Source organism: Porites lutea, chromosome 1, assembly GCF_958299795.1.
Source record: "Porites lutea chromosome 1, jaPorLute2.1, whole genome shotgun sequence".
Classification (NCBI taxonomy): Eukaryota; Metazoa; Cnidaria; class Anthozoa; order Scleractinia; family Poritidae; genus Porites; species Porites lutea.
Genome location: NC_133201.1, coordinates 23,266,298 through 23,281,642, shown reverse-complemented (window position 1 = coordinate 23,281,642; position 15,345 = coordinate 23,266,298). Strand labels below are relative to the sequence as shown.

Below are 15,345 nucleotides of genomic sequence, written 5' to 3'. Positions count from 1 at the left end.
CTTTTGGCATGCTTAAATCAAGATGGAGGATTATTTTGAAGACAATTGAACAAAAAAAGAGAACTTTGAAGAGGACTGTAATTGCGGCTTGTGTTTTATACAATATTCACATTGAAAGGGGAGACCTACACGACGCAGACGATAGCGACTCAGACCATGGCTCTGATGATGACAACGGAGGGCAAAATGCTTTTGAAACCCGCAACAATATTCGAGATACGTTAAAAGACTATGTGTGGGAAAACCTGTAAATTAATGGTGCTGTAAACTTTTTATAGTCTTCTTTGCTGTTTCACATAAAAACGTGAAGCATAAATCAATCCCTGTTCTGTTACAAGGTTGTTTTTTCTTTACAACTTCAGATTATACATGAGTCACTGCCGGTACTAACATGATTGAATGAAGAGTGAAAAAAATAACATTTTCTTGGATTGAACAAATGTGATGTATAAATCTCTAAAGGTAAAGAAAGTTAACTCATTTTCTGCCCTACTTTGACAGCAAGTCTTTGAAAATGTCTTTAAAACCTGTAAGTATAGCATTTGTTTGATCCATTTGCTTGTTCTGGGCCTCGCGAAACATTTCAGCAGAACGTTCAAATCTCTTGTTATCTTGTTCAATACTACGCTTCCACATTTCCATAATGGCTGTCTGGAATTCACCTGCAAAAGATCCAGTCGGTTCTGGCTCATCTCGACGCTGTCGTTTTCCCTTACGGCAACTCTTTTCTGCGGGCTTGTCGTCTGCCTTCTTTTTGCCAGAGTGGGTGGTCGGATTTGAGGCTGGTGGACTGCTTTCCTCCGGAACATCTTTACTTTCTACTGAGCCTCCTTTCTGCTCTGTACTAGTAAAGATGGAGCTTCCTTCAACGGCCATTTTTGTTGGATTTATGCAGTCGCGATGCCCCATTACTTCGTCAAAATAATCAAAATATGAAAAGTCATCTTTGATGATTTTTATTCCAGTTTCTCCGGTCTTCTGGGTTCGCTTTTTTAGGTGTGTATACTCGTACTCCGAATTCTGTTGGCGTTTCTTGATCTGTTGAAGGGTTCTCTGGCTCTAGGGAAAGGCATTCTTGTAAAGTGTATAAATTTCATACCATATTTTGATCTTTTCCTTTTGAGAGGCACTTCGAAGCTGGTTATACCTGGGCCCCCACGCTTCCAAAAGATCTTGAGTCTCGTTGTCGGTCCAATCAGCCGACTTCGATCGAGCTTTCCTTGTCTTACCCTTTGGCTTTTCCTCCTCTGACTGTAAAGATGAAGTGCTTGCAGTGCTTGCAGTGCTTGCTACAGAGATGGGCGATTGCGCTCTTGACACGTCAGAGATGTTGTGGATCGTGCTGAGCTGAGATGAATCTTCAAGTTGCTGTCCATGAAACTACATACGTGTCAACTTGGACGGCCAATAAAAAGAGTTGCTGGTCGAAGAAAGGGGCCATTACTGTCTACCAACCACAGGCGGTTGTAAATGCTCAGGAGAATTTACTCGGCTTTCAAAATGCTGGTTCAAGTTGTTTCTGTTGAAGAAGACATGAGTGCAGGTTAATTGCGTGAGTTTCTGGGCCAGCTGCGCAAATTTAATAAATTTCACTCTTACATTTTACAAAAACGTGAATACTTACACAAGACCTTGGTCTAAATAGTCGTCATCCGTGGCTTGGTAAGAGGATCTAAAAGGATTCATTTCGCGATTAAATAAGCTAACAGGCAATGCAATCGACAGACAATGTTGACGTGTTGGCGTGCTCTTATGTTGTGATTCTCCTGCTTTTAACATGTTTGATTGACGTATCTTTGCGGAATGTGTGTAGATAAAACGTAAGTTAGCTGGTAAGGATAGTTGAAACTAGACTTGAGAGTGTACTTCGGTTTCTTTGAAGTCAACGCGTTACCATGGGCACAAAGTAGGCTACTTGAGTTGAAATTCGACCCGTTCACATCTAAAGTAAGATTCAAGTATACTTAAGGTCCACCTACTTCGCTAGTATGAACCCGCCTATAGACTGGGTTTAAGGACTAAATATTTTAAGAAACGACAAAACGTGCACGGGAGTGAAACATGCGCGTCTTCACTCGGACACGGTCGCCCCAGTCTCCCCCAGTCTCCAAGTTTTTCAACATACCCATGAGTACAAATTACGTCTGGTAACTGATTTTTTTATTTTCTTTCATTGCTCCAATGTGCACTTCAAATTACATGTTTCCGCCAGTTTACAATGTCGTTCATGAGAACTTTTGCATAGCCTTTTTGCAATTCTGGATCAGTTGGCAACGTAAATACTTGACCTCCTTAGTGCGAAAAGTATTTGTGCACAAAGCACTTACACAATTCCAGTGCCATCCTGAAGTTTTCTTGCTGTTCGTGACCGCCATTTTGGAGACCAGCTCACTTCCGTTCGACAAACAACTAAAGTAGGTTCAAGGTCCAAAAAGTATGAACATGGGCAATGGTGCGTCAACTCTTTTGTCTGTGGTGTTTGAACCTGTTGCCATTTGCTTTGCCCCACCTTTCAAAATAATTGATTTATGTACTGCCAGTATTTAGTTCTGATTTATGTGTCACCCTTTCAGCAGCTTCAAGACTAGCCAGAAGTGTTGACTTTGGACAATTTTCTCCAAAATAATCTGTTCGAATAATTACTTACGTAATAAGCGTTTTTATCTGTTACATCTGCTGTCATCCCTTGAAATAAAGCTAACTTTTAAATGAATAAATGACAGTAATATATCTCAGCTTAGTTAAATATGGTAGTTGAAGTGAATGTTTAGTAATCTAAGTTAATTGAAATTCTTTAATTATGGCTTTGTTTTGATTTTACTAAGAAAATAAAAACAACTGAGTTTGGTAATTGAACTCGCCCAAAGGTTCATCAACTTCGATTGTATTCAACAGCTGGACAACACTAAGTTCGATTGTCAGATTTGTCAATATTATACACCATTGATCACACTGGGTGCGGTGGATGTTTGCGTGAGACCATCCTTTGTAACTATTGCTACGTAATAGTCCACTTTAATTGTAGCATTGCTAATAGCACTAACCTTTTGGTTGTTTTTTCCATGCAGTGACCACAAAAGCGTTGTACCATCTCGAAGAATACTTCACACGAACATTTTGGCCTTTCTCCAAGCTAAGGGAAAAGGTGATCAATATTCTTTCACCCGATGGGCGATTCACGTCCCCCTTCTAAACTATGAATGCATGCACTGCATGCATGCTGCAGCCATGTTTCTCATTCGCGACACATGCATGTAATGTGCATGCATGCATGTCAGGCTCATTGCATGCATCCTAAATGTATGTTAATTAAAACCACAGAAATGTTCTAGAAAACTTCTTTGAATATTTAATTTGTCCTGGTTATAAACAATTACAATTACAGTGACTATCAATTTGTGTTGTTTATTTTTTATTTTGAAAAACTGGACTCTTAAGAATGAGAAGTTTTCACACAAAAAAGAATAATTAAATATTATCTAATAACCTTCAAGAATGATAATTGTTCTTTTTTTAACTTCTACTGGTTTATTTATAATAAAAATTATATAACATTTACATATTTCTGTAAAAGTATTTTGTTTATTTTAGGAACTGGAAATGGTATGTAAATGCAAAAAAACACTAAAACTGTAACAATGAGAATACTGGCTAATACTTAAGAATTGTGGGGCTCTGTGTTAAAACATGACCCCTTCTAAAACTAACCTAAAGTGTGATAAACTGACTTTTTAAATTATATAAAAAGAAAAATTGCCTAATTTTCCTTTTTATAGATCGTTTTCACTCATGTCACCAAAAGCCTAGCAACCGTCACTACGCCGCCATATTGGTGGACCAAAAGTGTAAACAAACGGGGTTGCGTGCTCACTGTAAAGGTCCTGTGAAGATGGTATTTTGTTTGATAGTTGGTTGTGCAAGCAAAAGTACTCGAGGTGGTTACAAACCAAGGAGAAGAAGCTAAGAAATTATTGAAAGAAAGGGGTTCACTGTGGATTTCGGCTATTAGTCGGGATGATTTAACAGAACAGATTATCGCAAATGATCAAGTCTGTGACTGACATTTCGTCTCAGGAAAAGGAGCAAAAGGTTGGGACAGATTTAACATTGACTGGAATGTTCCGTGGCACATCGTTGAGGACGAAAGAAATATAGATGACGCCCTGTTCACCTGGAATAAATTGTTTTCTGAGGTTGCAGATTCTCATGCACCTGTCAAAAGACGACATGTTAAAGGAACACCACTTCCTTGGATGAATAATAAAATCAGCGAAACAATGAAAGAACGAGACTGGATTCATTGAAAGGCGCGGAAATCAAACTCCTCTCAACACTGGAACACCTATAGAAAACTGAGAAGCGTGGTCAATTGCTTAGTTAAATCTGCCAAGACGAAGTATTACTGTGGCTTGTTTCAGGATGCCAAAGGGAATGCGAAAAAAATGCATCAAACTACCGAACTATCTCTATTCTGCCTACACTCAGCAAGATTCTTGAGAAAGCTGTACATACACAGTTATACCAGTTCCTGGTTGTTCTTCACAGTTTCTAACACTACAAAAATGCCACACCTTAGAGCAGTATTGAAAGTGGGGCAAAATGAAAGCATTATATAACTTTACCTTGATACCGGTACATATAAGGTAATATTAGTCAACATTATTGTATTGCTCGAGAAAATAGAGGGGTGCACGGAATAAGTCCCTAATTGAGTGACTCATGATCTAATATCAAGTTCTCCCTTGCATTCACAAGCATATAAACATGCACTTTAAGGCCTCGCACAATCATGTTAACAGTTCTGTATGGAGCCCTATAAGGGACACACATCTTTTCTATTTTCGTGCCACTTTTAGTGCCACTTTTAGTGCCACTTTTAGAGCCACTTTTAGTGTGTTACTTTTAGTGTGCCACTTTTAGTGCCACTTTTAGTGCATGTAAGAACGGATGTACATATTTAAAACTAGTATATATTTTACTTGATTATGTGCTAGATTATTTTTCTTTTATTATTGATGGTTGTAAATTGACCAGCATTGCACAGACAGTAACGGCAAGACTAACATATGGTTTACATGTAAGAGGAATAACCCCTCTGAGGAAGTTAAACTGTGAATTTCTGTCGCCTGATCATGCGCTCAATATGAACCCCTGTCAGATTGCAACTCGTCTTGTGCAAGTTGATGCTCGTGCAGATACATTATTCTTGCGCATCATTGGGGGTGCAATTAGTACAGTGTCATGTAAAGCTAAAAGATCTTGAATGTTAAAGCCCTTATCAGCCATTACAGCATCGCCAGGTTCAGTTTTTCAAGGAAACCACTAACATTTACAATCTCCTTGTCACTGATTCTTCCACTATACAATTTTGAGACAAAATTAAAGTGCAAAATAGCAGACAATGAAATGAGTAACTTAAATGTATTTAAGGACTTGTATTGACTGTAGGTAGAACTTTGGCTGGACGGTTTACCTGGTTTTCCAACATAGAATTCTGTACAATCTATTATTGCTCCCAGATTTTTAAGGCAATTCTTTTGGAAGCAATTGGGTTTTGATATCTCTCACAATTCCTCCTTTGTTGAGAAAGGTAAAAGAAATTCCAACTCCTTTTCAAGAAATAAAATCCAAGTTATAAATATTCTGCTTCCAGTCCCTGTAGTAATACCGAAGATATCTCACAGCATTTCAAGACTTGGGTTCCTTCTTAGTCTAACAAGAGTAAACACAAAGTGTTCTTTGGTTGTCAGCTTGGCAAACTCTTTCATGTGGGGCTGGGTAACAGAGTTATAAGTCAACAAAACGTCAAGTCTCTGAAATAGACTACCTTGATTACTTGTCCTAGAGCTTTCCAGTCTTTATTTTCGTGAACCTTTCCACACGTTCATGCACAGGTCGTTCAAAGAGCAGATAACTATCCAGCGGATGAAATGTATCAGCTGTAATGCATTTTGTCAGCTGGATAGCGACTTACCCGCTCTTTGAACAACTGGGACCTGAATGATCTAGGCGATCGGCTCAAATTATGAGGAAACATTGCTCAGACGAGCGATGAGAGCAGAACCACAATTCCCAATACTTTGTCAGCTTTTTCTAATATAATAACTCATTCCCACCAAAGCCCAAGTTCTCTAGAGGAGAGGCGACTCCAGAGGTGATAGGAGAGCTCAAAATAGGCAGGAACACAGAGTAGCGCTGCGTGGAGGTGGAATAGTCGCCGATGCCTCAGCAGTTCACGAAAAGACAAAATACACGTGAACTGAGAAACTCGGGTAATATGGTTGTGGTCAGCAGCATTATTTGCCATTACCCTAATTGTGATTGGGTTGGTAGCATTAAAAAACAGAATGTTTCTTCACATGGGCATTAACGAGAAATTTGGTGGGAAATTCGACTTTATCTCATAAAAATGTATCTTTCAATCTAGGAGCCATTCCTTCTTTCCAGTAATTCTAGTCTTAGATTCATTTTTTTATTCAACACATTGTAGCTAATCAAAAACAGACTGAATTCTTTTTCTTAAGTTTTATGTCTGACAAGGTTAACCTACAACGTATATGGTTGACCAAGAATATCATCTAATGGCTTGAATCCATACTTTTGACCACAAATAAGAAAAATTAAGAGGACCTCGTCACCTTGATTCGGTCGACGTCTGTAATTGACAGTAAAAGTAATTTTAACCAACCAAAGTGCAGCAGAATATTCCGCAAGTGAACGAAGTGACTTAACGCAACTCCCTTAACTTTCGAGTTTTCTTAAGTTAATTGCGCAATAGGCCAATGCCTATGCGCTGTTGATAACGTTCTGTGATATATATCAGACACAGAGGCCATAACAACACTGAAAGAAATGGATAGTTTGGCTTCTTTCCCTTACTTGACAGCTCACGTAGTTTTCGGGCCAAAGTGTGTTATCATTATAAGTCATAAATAAGGTCCAAAAGGACAGTGTATAGTTGGCAAGCCTTGTCGATGGTAGTGGACGTGTCTAATCGCTCGTCTTCTATTATCATTTCTCCCAGATCCTTGAAGGCAGGACAACATCCTTTTGCTTGTGGTCACGTTGCGCACATTTGGTCTGCAATTTCAATTTTGTCTACGTCGATCAGGGTAGAATAATCTTGCGCACCTTTCAGCTCCGGAAGAAAGTAAAGAAAATCTGGCTTCTCAGAAGGGGATTCCAGATTGGCAGATGGTCTAATTCTATGAACATTCCACTCCAGGACAACTCTGTGTAGCTCTTCTTGCATCAAATCCATGAAACAGAATTTTACGCATCCTCGATGTATAACGTTCTTATCATTGTACAAACCAGAATCTCTTAAATTCTTAAAATACTCTATCCACCAGTCTGCACATCCCTTTCTCAAACGTCTCCACCATGCTTCTATTCTTTGATTTGAAGTTGATTTTCCGTAAATGAACTCCATTCTCTCGAAAAATCATCCTCAGAGGACCTGCCAAAGAATCTTTGAATAGCTGCAAGGTTCACCATCTCAGTTCCCCTGTCTCCCAGAATAATGCGTACAGTAGCTCCTAACTGCCTAACACAGTCAAGGTAATACTGGGCTACTATTTTGGGGTCGTTATTTGAAGATGCTACCTCAAGCCATAAAATTCTTCTATTGAAAGGTTTCAATTTGTCATAACCGTCTATAGACCCTTCTTCGAAGTCTATACCTTGATCGGTGTTCCACTCCTTCAGGGTCAAAGACCTTCAATATATGCCGAACAACGTCTCTCGTAGTAACAAGTCCGTAATGATTCACGAGTCTCTGGTGCATTGCTCTGTACCCAAGAAGACTACCGCTTCCCCTTAATTCCCCTTGCACCACCTGTACTATTTCATCAAGGGCGCTTTGAAAGCGACGTCTTCTACACCCCAGCCTCCTTAGAATCATTTTCAAATGTTTCAGACTAAAACATTAACCATGCACACTTGCAAGGAACAAAACTGTTTCTTGAGCAGCAAATCTAAGGTTATTGTAGGTTTCAATTAGTTTGTCTTGAGCAAGAGCGTTACCTCTGTTTGCAGGCAAATAATTCGGAAGCACTCCCCTTGAAGTTGTGCAAATAGCTGCTAAAAGGAATATTGAACAAATCTTCATAGCTACAGCGACTGTCGAACTTGTAGGGGAGGAAAAAAACCAGAACTCCTTGAAGAGGAAATTGATGTATAAGACATGCACAAGTGGTGCGCCTGCGATTTGTATTATGCTGATAGTGAAAATCGCACTAAAAGTGGCACGAAAATAGAAAAGATGTGTGTCCCTTATAGGGCTCTGTAGTTCTGTTTCCTAACAACGCAAGTGTAAAAAACAACAACACCAAACATGATGACACTTTTCACACTTAAGCAGCCTCACGTCTATAGTGTAAGAGAATAAATAAAAACCATGATGGTGACTGATACTGAGTACGCCTGTACACAGTATTAAAGATGACCTATTAAGAACTGCATTTAAAGATGCATCAAACCGCTCAGAGCTGCTAAAATGTGGAGGTAACTTAAATTCCATTTTACAAGTTGATGCAGAGATGTCTGAGATTTCTTCAGCACTAAACTTTATACAACCTGGGCGAAAAGCTATTGTTGCCAATTTACATTCAGTATCCATACTCCTGCAAACATAGGTCTCCTAGTACATGTATAGGTCTCTCTAGTCCTTGCAACCACCGCACCTCCTGCAGCCATAGGTCTCCTAGTTCACGTACAGGTCTCCACACTCTTTCCAACCACGGCAACCCCTCTCACCATGTCCCCCAACCACTGCAACCCTGCAATGGTAGGTCTCCAAGTATGTGTATAAGTCTCACCATGCCTCACAACCATAGTTCTCCCAGTACAAAAGAATATTGCGTATTTTTTAGTTTTCAACCATCAGAATGTCATGTCTTTTAATAGTGTTAGTCCGCTCACTTTTCTAATCACTAATTCATCAGCAAAAGCGTTATGACAGGTAAAAGGTGTAAGGAAGTGAATTGATACACAAGGCATAAATGAGGCTCTGCATCATGAATATGCGAAAAGTAAATATGTAGCTTAACAAAACACAACTCAAAAATATAATTTAACATGCTGACTAAAAATATAACTTGAAAAACTTCCTTTTAAAGGCATTTACCAGGAAAAGGCTATCAAAGCGAAAACACCTATTATAAATTTTCTCAGGCTGCTAAGCGTATGCAATGCGGAAGCCAATTATGTCAATAAAAATAAATATTTTAACACTAGTTTAGAGGAAGTTCTTAAGAAGTTATTATAAAGCCAGTGCTGGTTTAAAGTCTGCGAGGATATTTCCTGTGTAGAAAAATTCATTATTGATAAATATAAGCTTTTCTGTCAACCACCTTTTGTGATAGCAAGAACTATCTTTTCCTGTTCTTTCACCAGACTTAGCTTCCAATTCATAAAGAAGTAGATAGGTCTGGTTCTCGTCATAGAAGTTACTATAAAATTCCTTCCATTTCTCTTCAGCTTTTTGGCAAACCAGTGAAGATTTTGCAGAATTTAAAGTTCGCAGGGCCACCTTTTTTCTCCTCTTTGGTTTGAGAACCATTTCTTTTTCATTCCACTCGAGCAAACCAATATAGATGAGCACTTCCTGGTCTGCCGTCGAGGTCTTTCTACTTTTAGCCTTCCCACCTTTGACTTAAGAAAACCACTGCTTGCATTTAGCCGCCTTATACTCTGTAAATGTCTTGACAGATTTGGTGGACTTGATAGAACTTGCTTCCGGTGCACTAGAGGTGGTGCTTGGCCCTGGATTATCCTGGTTCAATCCTAAATAGGTTTAACATTCAATTGAAAGGATTAAAAACTTCTTGGAAGAAAAGCAAGACTCCATACAGTTTGTAATCCGGAACCTCATCAAACAACACATTCACCTTTTCAAGACAGAGCGCACTCCTTTTTAGAGAAACGAGATTTATAGAAACGTACTGTTTGTGCAATATATTTTTTTTTTATTTTTATTTTTTTTTTTATTAACAGAGATCTTTATTACCACTACATCACTTACAACACTTTCACTACAAAATTTAAGGTTACAAAAAATTACAATTAAGAATTAAGATTCCAACGATTAATACAACATACACTGCAACCAGGCTTGCTTCACGCATACGTAGATTAGATTATAATCATTTACAGTAAGGAGAGGAGAGGCTTCCAGAAGCCTTCTTAAGCTAAAGCCTGGAGAAAACATTACATCACTTACAACATAAAAACGAAAATTACCTTTTATGAAACAAATTAAAGGCATTGCCTGTGAAGTTCTTTTAACTCCAACAATGGGTAGAATGTGAGATTAAAGTTGTTGTTGGTCAGTATCACTCCGACGGCGTTGCTAGGTTAACTCTTTGCCTCTTCCATTTCATGGCGTAGTTTTGCTAGTTCTTCTGTTCCTACGATTCTGTGACGGCCATTGGCATCGACATATTTGAGTATTGCAGGATATGCGATGTAGACTTTCCGGTCGTCTCCGAGTTTCTTCTTTAGAAACTTTCTGTAGGGCATGAGCTCTTGCCTCCGCCGTTGGGTTTTTTTAGCGAAATTCTCACTTATACCGATGGCATTTCCGTTTAACGGGTTATCCTTTAGACGAGCGGCGGCATTCCTTAGTACCTTCATCTTATCCGTGTATCGAAGAAAAGCGACGTGCATTGGTCTGGGACCCTTTTCACCAGCAGAAGGCGTTTTGCTTGGCGTGCGGTGTGCCCTCTCCAGCTCAACATGGCCACATAACGTTTCAAGGCCCATATGCTGCGTAATAAAATCCTGTACAAAAGAGATGCAATCTCCTTTTTCGGCTTTCTCTGGTATATTGTAGAAGACTAAGTTGTTCCTTCTTGACCTGTTTTGTAATTCTTCGATTTCATCCTTCAGCGCATCGACAGTGGCGTTATCTGCTTTTGAGTCTAAATCCGTTTTTACCTTCTGCAGTTCTGCTGTCATAGAGTTAAGTCCTCTTTCCATGTCACCAACGGTATTTTCAATCTTCAGCAGTCTTCCGTTTATTTGTTCAAGCACGTCTAGGTTCTTTAGCTTTTCGTGTATGCTTTCCAAGATGGCGGCGCCGGCCTCATGTTTATGTGGTGGCGTTCTTTCATCTTCACTGCTTAAGCATGCCACTTGTCTCGCTCGCTTTTCGTTGGGCATAACGGAAAGGAAAAGCAAAGATTCTCTAAATAGTTTGAGGCTGATTTGGCTAATTTCCTGAAACTGATATAGTGAAACGGCAAGGCAGCGTCGGAGCGACAAAAAAACACGACTACTCCATTTGGCGCCCAGTCCCAGTCCCCCTGTTTGTGCAATATGGTAAATAACCTAAAAATGGGCATCACGCCTTTTGGTACATTTCTTTGCCATCATTGCTCGACTACGGGGGGGGGGGGGGGGTACTTTGGTTAATTTTTGCTGGGTATTTGCCGCTGGCCTCTCAGGGCCCCTACGCCATTATAGTCTATTCTGTGGCCAGTCATAGACCCCCCCCCCCGGGCCCCTCCCCTGGATCCGCCACTGCTTTACGTTTCACCTACAGACAAACATTCTGGTGCGTTTGCTACCCGTAATTATAAAGAACTGTCTTACCCCTAAAAATTAAAAAATGTGCGACCCCATTATGGTCATTCCAGTCATAAAAATGCGACCCCATCCAGCGGCACATCCCCATTAGCCTGTTATAAGGAAGTCTTCCCCCCCGGGATGACTACGACGAGAAATGTTCTGTTTTGGATCCTGTTTTTAAGTTTTGAGGAGGACACAAACAAACAAAGTCTCTCCTTTTGAACTTAATGAATTTCTTAACAATTTCACTCCAGACACATTCACCTACATCTTGCAAACTGAGCGACCTGAAACAATCGGGAGGAGTATTTTAAGTGACGATTTCACTGCCGTCGAGTCCTGAATCTTAAACTCCCTAATTTTAGTGCGGTTCCTTCGAGCAACCACTACGCTATCTTTGTCTTTGTCGACCATCACTCGTTATCATTAACTTACCTTTCCCGCAGTTGCTGCAAAACATCCCGACGAGAATACCATGTGCAGTAACAAAATGGCGGTCGGGTCAAGGCCGAGTGAAAACTGGACGTAGTTTTCGTTCTCCAACCACTGACCGTTTAATCTTTTTTTTGATGTCAGGATTTTGTATTTGATGTGAGTAATTTGTATTTGATGTGAGCAATTTGTTTTTGATGTGAGTAATTTGTATTTGATGTGACAGTTGTGGGCCATCGTAGAAAATAAAATTGACAACTTTCAATCTGATTCTTCTTGAGATTTCATTTGTACCATAGGGGCTGTGAATATTTTTACCATAGCCCCTCTTGTTATAGTCTCCATTTTCAACAGTCAAAATTTATTAAGTCCCCTATCTCTGATAAGCTCTCCACCCTTTCTTCTGTGATTTGATTTCTGTCACTAGCAGGGAACATTCACTAAATCATAAAAAATAAACCTCAAGCTAACTCAGCACATCTCAGGGTTCATGGTGAAAGATTTTTGTACATTAATATTTGATTTCTGAAAGCCATCCGAAGTCAGGCCAGGTCAATGGTTTTACATTGCTTGGATTGTTCAGCAAACTTGAGTACAAAAAATTGATCACGGAAATACTGCCCTTTATAAGCATAATTTTGATCTTTTTGGATAACCTTTCGATAACCATAATATTACTACTTAAATTACTCTAGTAGACAAAGGTGAACCCCAAGCGAAGGAGTAATATAAAAAAAGGTGGAAGTAAAGTCTAGGTGGTCACAAAGAGCACCCTATTTTTCGACTATGTGTGCAAAGTACCTATTACGCATAACGGTCAATGAAGAAAGCAGCTTGTTTTCTGGACCACTTTCCCACAAAAACGAGGCGTGATACGGAGTCCTGACCAGTGAAGAACGCTTAATTTGCCATTTTTTGCTACGCGGATTATTACTCCACAGGAAATTATATTTGAATAAAGTTGTGCTTACCTGGAACTCATGATTTCCAGTGATTTACAGAATCGTCTGAAATTCGGGGAAAAGAAATGACGACATTTTTTCAACGAAGGCAAGACTAAAAAACGTCACATTTTAAAGTATCAAATTAGTCTTTTCACTTAGCTAATGAAATAAGGCAAGAGAACACATATTTGTCTTAGTCTGTACGGTAAACAAGAAAAGAAACGCAGTAAATTAAAAGTTACTCACCGACAAAAGGAAACTGTTGCTGTCAAATTTGATTTTCCTGCCCGCGGGAGAGAAGTACGCGGCCGGACCGGATGTGACGTCATAAATCGGTGGACCATAGGTATACGAAACAAGTACCAGGCGCTATTGGAGTCGTGCCCCCTTCCTGGCCACACCCTTTTATGAAGGTATTTTCTTTTAAACCCAACAAGCACAGCTAGAACAAGTTCAACATTGCCTGCATAACAATACATAACAGCAGGAGCTAAATGACAGCCCTAACTGCAACTTTCAAGTGTAATAAGGTACATGTACCTCTGTCAGCAAATTTACAGTCTGCTTGAGTTCATGCTTTGTAAAGTAAAGAAAGTCTATGCAAAGTCCTCAACTGTGTTTCTGTAATACACCTATTTCACTTCCTGGGGGGTATGGGCGATTTCAGAAAACATATCCTGCAGACTGATTTCAAGGGGGAAAAAATTAATTCCTACAATGAAAAATTAAGAATTTGTTCATGCTTAGCGTGCGTATATCGAGTTATGGATGCACGCGGGAAGTTTGGAGAGCACGAAAGATGCGTAAGAGTTGCACGAGGCGATAGCCGAGTGTAACTCTAGCTTCTTGAGTGCTCTCCAAACTTCCCAAGTGCTTCCATAACTCGATATACGCACAGCTAAAAGCATGAGCAAATTTTTTTATAACATAGCTGACAAAAATGCTTGCTTTTTGATGAACTGCAAAATTCTCGTAACGCGCTACACAATAACAAATGGTTCTATTGGCTGATTACGAACACGCCACAATCGTCTAGTTTGAATGAAAATATTCTTTCTGTAAAACTGAGAAAGAATATTTGCTTCTTTATTCGTTAACGACCAATGGAAACTAAGCAGAAACAAAGGTAAAAGAGTCTTAAAGTTCACCTAAAGTTAAAATACTAACATGTTCGTAAGAAGTCGTGGAGTATGGTTTGGATTTGCTGAAAAGATGTTTACGTTTTGCTCGGCGAAATCCAGAAAACATGTTTTTAGCGAAGACGACTGTCATCCTTCTTTAAACTCATATTCATTTACGAACATTGGCTGGTCATTACGGCTTCTTGAGAAGACCTAGCAGCAGGTGTTTTTGTGAGTAATAAATTTATGTCTTCTTGTGTAATTTGTGTTGTTATTGCGAGAGAAATCTTCCCGAAGTCGGATTGTCCGGAGATAACAAAAGTCCATAACAAATTTAAAAACAACAATAACAAAGGAAATTTAACCTTTAAATGTTGTTGATGACCAGTTGGTGTCTGTTCTGTTCCCAGTGAATGTCTTTCGGGCAAAATTTGCTGCAGCTGGTCTTCCGACAAATTTGCGAAACGCGCAACACGCGAGTTTTTTTTAATTCGGCTTCATTTTTGCTGCTTGTTGGATCAGGACCTAAAAGCAGGTCAATGCCGATAGAAAAATTGTGCAGTTCTTCGCTGGTTTCTCCATATTTTAAAGAGAAGGAAAACTGCACTGCAGCTTAAAATACGACAACTTTGCAGCCAGTTAAAAAAAAAATGCTTACGTCATCTTATTTACGCACGGGCGTGCGTAAATAAAGATTTTGTTCATAGCGGCTCAATAGGACTTATATAGGGCAAGCACGCGCGCTATGTTATAAAAAAATCTTTCGTAGCTTATAATCCTGGAAAGAATTTTTGCACCGTTGTATGTTAGGGAAAAATTCTATCACTAGAGGTTTAGGAAAATACCAAATCACCCATACTACCCCCTCAAAAGTCAATTAATGGTTGGCCCTTTAAGGAAAGTTCATTTCAATAGAGTCCACTCTAATAATTGTACAATAAGGCTTGCGCTGGCTATTACCTACTGTCGCTACTGATCTTTCTTTGGGACGTTTGTACCGGGTGTGCATATTTGCACTCAAAAACGTATTCCAACCTTGCTCGCAGGGTATTCTTCCACTTGTCCCATAGAGTTAGAGGGGACAAGTAAGAAAGCACTCTGGGAGCAAGGTTGAATTTTATTCTTATCACAAGATGAGGCAACAATAACATGGGCTTGCTAGGCAGATGGGTATACTCTAACTCCTGTTACTGATTTTTATAAACTTCAACACAATGCAAGTTTGATACTGTTGTAACTGTTTTGGAGTTGACTTGCGCCTTATTTTTGATGGCCTT

At 39.5% G+C, this 15,345-nt stretch overlaps 1 protein-coding gene and 1 pseudogene across 1 annotated transcript in view; one reads left to right on the top strand and one right to left on the bottom strand.

Moving 5' to 3' along the window:
* LOC140936392 (uncharacterized) overlaps positions 1–15,345 on the top strand; it is a 529,859-nt gene that overhangs the window by 241,223 nt on the left and 273,291 nt on the right. The window lies entirely within an intron of this gene.
* On the bottom strand, positions 7,390–8,110 carry LOC140949688 (uncharacterized; annotated as a pseudogene).